Source organism: Amblyomma americanum, unplaced genomic scaffold (assembly GCF_052857255.1).
Source record: "Amblyomma americanum isolate KBUSLIRL-KWMA unplaced genomic scaffold, ASM5285725v1 scaffold_428, whole genome shotgun sequence".
Classification (NCBI taxonomy): Eukaryota; Metazoa; Arthropoda; class Arachnida; order Ixodida; family Ixodidae; genus Amblyomma; species Amblyomma americanum.
The window spans coordinates 1,246,223-1,254,362 of NW_027526899.1; positions in this window are offsets into that span (position 1 = coordinate 1,246,223).

Genomic DNA, 8,140 nt, shown 5'->3' on the forward strand with positions numbered 1-8,140 from the left:
TACCACAGGAAGAAGCCTTGAATATAAATCCTCGCCTTCACAGATGCTTTGGCCTGATGTTCATAGCCTGTGAATTAACTTGTTTATAGACCTTAGTGCCTGGTGTCCATGGACGAAATGGTGTGCATAATGAATGTCCCATCCATCAAAAGCACAGATACTTTAAGCATCGATGAGGGTTATTATTGAAGATATCATGGGGCAACATGGTATAAGCATAAAGAAGGGTATGAGTATACAGGACACCTTGTTATCATTTGGTAGAGCACAGTGCAAGCAGAATATTTTGTTTCCCCCACTATTTCAAAATTTTCATGGAGCAAGGTGTTGTAAACAAAAATACATTCTGTGCAATAAGTAGCCATTGGATGAATGTGCCATTGGTGGCCATCCTTAATCTCTCTTTTGGTGCTAAAGGAACTTTAAGAAATGTCTAGCCTTACTTGTAGCCTTGTTGTTACAGTGCCATGCGAGTGCATTTATTATTATTTTGGTTATTTTCTCTGCTGTTTTTTGTTTTTGCTGTAGTCACATTTGGGACCTTATGATGAAGCATCTCTACCAAAGCTGCAGCAACAGCTGTTATTACTGTTCAGCCAGACATTCAGGGCGGCATTTTAATCCGTTATATTTCAACTGCTCTGAAATGAAAGCCACATTTAATGTACATTTCACTGCAGTTGCTAATTCAAAGTACACAGTGTAGCGTGGTTTGTCGTGGCCGGGCATTGAAGCTTGGCATTAATTTTCATGTGTATAACACAGCTCACACAGGTTCGCTGAACAGTGTCTGTTGCTACATGGGTTTAGCTCGCACCATGACGTCTGTTTCATTTTTAGGTTTGCGGTAACAGAAGGTGACTTTTTGCTGAATGAAGTATAATATTATAATTACATGTAATTCTTTATAATTTTCTGACCGAAAATGGAAACCGTGTTTATGTCCATTGCTCATGATGTATGTGTTCGTTACGCATTCCATGACTGTGGTATGAACTATGAACCAGCTTTGAGAAGAAACGAGGCAGGGGCCTATTTATAACTCAACCTTTGGATAAATCGGGAGTCTCTTCCGGTCCCTTGATGTGCGAATTAATGAGGTTTTACTATCCATCCTGTTAGCTTTAAATGTTGCATCATATGAATTCATGGTTTCATATTGTTACTTATTCTGCGTGTCTACATCACCTATTGCATGCTGTTAGTGCTGTCCAATCAAGAAATCTACATTTCTATGGACACCATGTTTTTTTTTGTATGGTAGATTCAGTATAATTTTGTATATTTTGGTTCGAAAGGCGGGATACTATTTTAAAAAAGAACATGGAGTTATGTTTGCAAGTTTATATTTTTAAATTGTTTTCATACAAAACGTACATTCGATTCGATATTGGAAGGTATATTTTTCTTAATATTCACATTTGAAAATTTAAGCATTCACACACCCCTAATAATTGGGTATCTGGAACGGTGGGAATTTTTTCTGAGCTGTTGGATATGTTCCTTATAGAAATATAGAAACTAAAAATTTACCTCTAGTGGATGGTTGTTCTTGACTGAAGGGATTAAGCTCTACATATGAAATTTAACTCTACTCAAGTAACGCAGCTATTGCATAGCACTCTTGTCTACAGTCACAATCTGATAGCCCTAGCAGTATGTGAGCTGTGACGTATTGGGCCCCACGTTTTAATAAAAGTGGTCTGGTTTTGTAATGCAGGAATGGCCACCACAGACTGCAAGGCTGGCGTGTTTCTTGGACAAAATTCACCTGATCAAAAGTGCCCAGTCAACCACAGCGTGCCATCCATTAGTACAAGCACGAGTACTCACCAGGACAAGCCCACAGGAAAGCAGATTCACCAATGCCCCCCCTGCGGCAAGATTTTTAAGAAGAGATCTGTCCTGGCGACGCATGCTCGCATCCACACAGGCAACCGCCCGTATCATTGCAGTGACTGTGATAGCGCATTTGCAACAAAAAACAGCCTGGTCAGACACTTGCACACTCATACGGGTGATCGTCCATACCGTTGTGACGACTGTGGCAGCACATTTGCAGTTAAGAGCACTTTGGACATTCACTTGCGCACCCATACGGGTGATCGTCCATACCATTTTGGCCACTGTGGCAATGCATTTGTACAAAAGAGCCACCTGGTAGATCATGTCCGCATCCACACTGGTGAGAAGCCGTTCCAGTGCCAGCTGTGCCCCATGGCATTTGCACGAAAGGCAACCCTTGTGGCACACGTGCACGCCCACAAGGGTGAAAAACCATTCCAGTGTGACTTGTGCTCAAAGGCGTTCTCAGTTAAGGGGAATTTAAAACCACAAAGAGACATGACACTAAAGGAATATTAGTGTTCCGTGATGCCCTTTGGAGAGAGTTTTGGTAGCAATCTTGCTGGCAACCAGATAACGGCATGCTAGCTAGGTGGCCTGTTACAAGTGTTCTATCCTAAAATGGCGCGATCCTGGCTGCGACAGCAGCATTTCAATGGAGGCGAAATGTTGAAGGCATGTGTACTGTGCGATGTCGACCACCACAGGTGGACAAAATTATCAGAGGTCTTCACTACGGCGCCACTCGTAGCCTGAGTCGCATCGGTGTGTTAAACTCCATAAACCAAATGAAACCCTATGTCTGTAGTTAGTTTGATTTGCAAGTAATCTTTAGTGTTGACACTGCACTGGCACTGGGCTATTCTGTTTCCCCTTTCTGAACCACGAGCCTGCTATGCTTCCAGACTTACGTGGACAGGAAAAGATTGACATGTAGGGATGACATCACTTCCTATTGAAGGAATGTTTTCAGTGATAATGTGTCCAATATTTTCTCCTCGTGTTCTCAGCTTTCCGATGAAGATCAGAAGAAAATGTGGCCTGATTATTCATTGAAATTTATTTCCCTAAGCACACTTGTGTTATTTAAATGTTTTATCAATTTACGGATTCCTAATGCAGCAGCTCTATTTGCATAACACCAAGAGATAATATGCTGCTGTGATATTTTTTCAGTGTTGTGTTCTTGTAGTACTAGCAGAATGTATGAGAGAAGAGAACAAAAGATTGCATGGATTGATTGCATGGCTTGCTTTTGTTTTTATTCTTTAAGAACTACTTTCTTTAACCAAAAACGTTAAAAGAGTTTAACTGCACCAGTACCACTTCTCAGATCACTGTTTCGGTGCTGCATGCAAATGGCAGATTTGGCGGAATATTGCAGCCTTTTTTCAGCCTTTTTGGTCAGAATAGCAGTTGTGCTGGAATTGTGCTTTGAGTTAGCTTGTTTGTAAGGTGTATGTGTTACTGAAGCTAGCCTTGTGACATTTTCAATGGGTGTTAATGACAAGATGGCTATTGGGTTTGTCACCACTGATGTCAATGTTGTTCTAATTTCTCTGATTCATTATAAGCTGTTCAGCTGATGTGCTTTTAGAAACATTTAGTCCACTGAGGCAAGAAGTCTTTCAGTGTATTTTCAGATTCTATTTTATTTCTTCTTGTGTGTTCTTGGTTCCCTTGTATGAATATTTTGTTACAGCTGGTGTCAAAAAGTGGTCTCAACATTTTGGCTCTTTGCAGTACTAATTCCTTTTATTACTATTCTGTGCATTAAAACTCAAAAGCATTCATACTCTTTGGTTTCCCATTTCTGTGAGTAGCTAAGCTGCTCGTCTCCCTAAACTGAGCTTTTATGTTGACAGGCAGTTCTAGCCTCCCGCCCGAAAATAATTTTTGGTGTCACTAGTTGTATTGCTCAGCGCAATGTCTGCAACTATACTACTCTGTGTGGTTGCATTCCCTGCCTATTGACACAACATTGTACAGAGGTTTAGTTGGTTTGTTCGGAGAAATTTGTTTACTTTTCATTCTCCACATCAACGGTTGTTTACTTAAGTTAGGGTTGTTAACAAATAAACATGCGGCAACCAGAACTGGGCTCTTAAAAATTATTCCTCAAGGCCTGGTTGCATCCGTCTATAAGGCTGGCTGAAAAATTTGTGGAGAAAAGCAGTGCAGCATTACTTTATAGCAGCTCTAATCTTGTCCGACATGTTTGCAGGTCGTAGAGGTTCAACTGGCATCAATGTTTTTACTTTATTGGGGCAGTGTTAGTTCACACTTACACTGTATTGTTCGCAATAAAAATAGTTATGTGGCTCTTTCTGGCTATGATGATGTCTGTTCAGTGGCAAAAAAATGCAATTAATGCCAGAAAAATTTGATTATAAAAGTTTGGCCCCCCACCGAATTCAAACTCGTGACATCAAGATCAAGAAAAACTCTACGATGACTGTTTAAAAGTGAATGGCGGCGTAGCCTCATGGATCACATGAAAAGAACTGTCTTGATGCACTGCAGACTGCTTGCAAAAGCCGCTGGTTGTGGTGACATGTATATATTTTATTTAAACCAAAAGCATTGCTTGTCCCATTATGAGAATCACCAGCAGCACGTGTTAGTGTACTCGCAGGTGGTACAGAAAATCCCAGGGTTGGAACCCGACCGCAGCGGCCATGTTTCGGTAGAGGCAAAACACAAGAGGCGCCGTGTGCTGTGTGATATTGGTGGATTAAAGATGCCCAGGTGGTCCGACCCCTCCACAACTGTACCTCTCTCTTCTTTTCTTCTTCCACTGCCTTCTTTATCCCTTCTCTTATGTGGTGTCCGCCATGATTTAAAGTGAGACAATTACTGAGTCATTTCCTTTCCTTAAATCCAATATTCATTTTCAAGTGCTGGAAACTATTACACCCGCAGCTAAACGCCCTAAAGATTACAAATAATTTCTACTATGAATGTGTGCATTATACTTGACATTGCAATGAAAATAATTCTGCGACTGGTAGCTAAATATGTGCACACAAATATGCTGAACGATGAGCTACACTGTTTTGGAAAATGTCATTGGGTACGTTGACTGTATAGCATAGAAAACAACCTTATTTGCCAGATAAAGGATATAAAATTCATCTGATACAAAGAAACCACCACTAGATGTAGCCCACTATCGGAAAAAGCTGCGAGTTTACTTACTATGTAAACAATAGTGTACCTACATACATACAGTGCCAGAGGGTGTATATTGGGGTGAGTTGCTAGTCCACTTTATAGCAGACGAGGATAGAAAAGGAGATGCAGAGAAACCAGACCACTATGCTTCACCGTCTTATGCTTTACTATCTTTACTTTTGAGCATTGCCCTTACACAAAGAAAATGGCGCGAAATAGGGGGCAAATAGAAACAAACACAACAAGACCAGAGATCTCCCTTAGTCTTTTTCTCCTACTGTCTGCTTCACAGAACTAGAACTATGCTATGGAAATTCCTACATACCCTAGATAATGCTTCCCTTTCGGTGGCAGATAATTACTGTGGAAATATTGATTCCCGAAAAAAAAATATGGTAATGATTGCTTAACATGCTTGCTGGGTACAGTGTAATCAGTTTTCTGCCGTTATTTTCCAAATGATTCCCTTTACAGCCATGTCATCACCTTAACACTGTGTTGTCTTTTGAGGCAAGGTTTTCCATTTGTATTGAGGCATTTTTACAGCCAAAGGAAAGATCTGGTCATTTTCTTATTGATATGATATGGGAACTGCATTAAACTTGCATTTATGTCAACCTTGCTGGTTTTGCTTTGGTGTCACTTGTAGCTAGAAGAGTTGCCGTTTGACATGACTTTGCTTTTTTTGTGACAATGGAAACAAAGTGCAGATATTAGAGATGCTTTAATGAGACATGATGCTGTCAAACTTTGACATAACAAACACACACATAACGAATTATTGAATATATCGAACTCTTCCAAAAATTTTTGTCAGACATGTATTTTTAACTTCCTATAGTGAATGCGGTTCGGCATTAAACGCATATAACGAACTTAGCGATGCCAAGCCCTACCTCACTTTAATAGCAGGCGGCAGGCTTCGTTTCACTACCAGTGTGTGTTGCGGCGCAGCAAACGTCCAGGACTACCTTGCCAGCGCTCGGCATCGGGAGTTCGCAGCCAAATAAATCATCCGCATCTGGATGGATGGATGGAAAGTTGGAGCGTCCCCTTTGAAACGGGGCAGTGGTTGTTGCCACTATGCTCAGTTTATTTTTCTCCTTTATTTTTGTTTACTCTGCTGTAAGTTGTTAATACAATTCTCCATTTCCTTTAAGAAAAAACGTCTGCCTACACTTTAAAACATATGTCACCTCTCTACTTTTGTGCCACCAATCCTCCAATTGCTTTTTGCTAATTTCCACCGCAGATTTATTTACATGACTATTGTTATCTCTAAACCCTAAAGCCTCAGGAAGAGTGACTGCGCCTGCATCGACATCGGGATGGATACCATCACATATTAGGATGAGGTTTCTACCGAGGTATTGTTTCTACCGATTTACCACACACAGCACATGTGTCATCTTCGTTAAATTTTTTCTGTAGCTGTGCATTCTAAGACACCCTGACCTAGCTACAAAGAGGAGGGCACTGCCCCTTGAGTTATCATAAAACGTTTCCTTCCTGATCTGCCTTTTCCAGCATCTACACTATGCTTCTTTTCCATTGAATCTATCCAATTTTTACCTTCAACGTTTTTAACCTTCCGTTTAATGCTCTTTCTTTCTCCTTCCTCGTCCCTGGCAAACTTACTGGTCAGCTTTCTAGTTCGTTTCCGCCACTGTGTGTCAACGCTCTTTCTGTATACAGGTATTTAAATACCTTACCTGCCCACCTGTTATCGTCCAATTTCCTCAGGTGTTCTTCGTATAGTACTTTACTCTGAGCTTCCCGTGCTTCGAACGTTGTCCAGCCTATATCCCTCTGTACTGCCTCGTTCATGGTTTTCCCGTGGGCACCTAGTGCTAATCTTCCGACAGTTCTCTGATTTACTTCTAATCGCGACTGAACTCCAGCCCTTAAGCATAGAACCGCATTCCCGAAAGTAAGCCCCGGCACCATTATTCCTTTCCAAATACCTCTGAGGACTTCATACCTGTTGTACCCTCACAAGGCCCTATGTTTCATTATCCCGGCATCTCTTCGCCCTTTTGCTATGAGAGACTATTCGTGCTTTTCCGTGTATATATGCCCTTTGTTTGCCCATACCCCGAGATATTTGTATTCGGCCACTCGGGGTATTTCATGGCCCTGTATTGTAAGCTCCTGATCAGTTGTTCCATTAAAAACCATCACACCTGACTTAGTTGCGCTAAAACTGAAACCTAGACTGTCTCCTTCGTCTCCACAGCAATTCACAAAATTTTGCAAATCTTCCTGGCTATCTGCTAACAGTACAATATCGTCCCGGTAGTCGTTGCTCAACAACCTTTCTGCCTAATGTGTATGACAGATCATAACCTAGATTGCTTCCTTCTAGCCTTCTTTCCATACTTATCATATAAAGCATGAACAGCAGCGATGATAGAAGACAACCTTGCCTTAATCTTTTGTGTATCTAGACAGTTGTACTCTTAATTCCTTCCCATGTCATTTCAACTTCATTTTCTCAATATATTTCCTGCAGAAAATTAATTACCTCATGATCAACCGACACCTTTTAATATGTTCCACAGGAGTTCCCTGTTCACATTGTCGTATGCACAGCTTATGTCCAGGAAGGCTAAATACAGAGGTCTGTTTTCCGCGTTAGCTATTTCTATGCACTGGGTAAGCACGAACAGGCAATTATCTAAGCGCCTACCACTTCTGAACCCGTTCTGAAGTTCTCCGAGTATTCTATTACTTTCTACCCATGACTGACTGCATTTTTATTTTCACCGCCTGCATCGCCAGCCGGTGTGTAACTGATGTTATCGTAATCAGTTGGAAGGATTTTATGTTCGTCTTATTGCCTTTTCCTTTATAAATCAAATTCATTGTACTCTGTTTCTAGCTGTGCGGAATTTGCTGATTCGTTATGACTGCCTCCAATGCTTTTATCAGCGTTTCCTTGCCTCTTGGGCCAAGTTCATTAATTAGCTTGATTGGAATTTCGTTGATCCCTGCTGACGTACATCTTGTAATATTTGCTTCCGCCGTTTTCCAGTTAAGATTCGTCAGTTCCATGCTGTTTTCTATTGTGCTGTCCTGTGTTGCTCCCTCATTTGGGGTGATTACTCTATCGTCTTTCTTA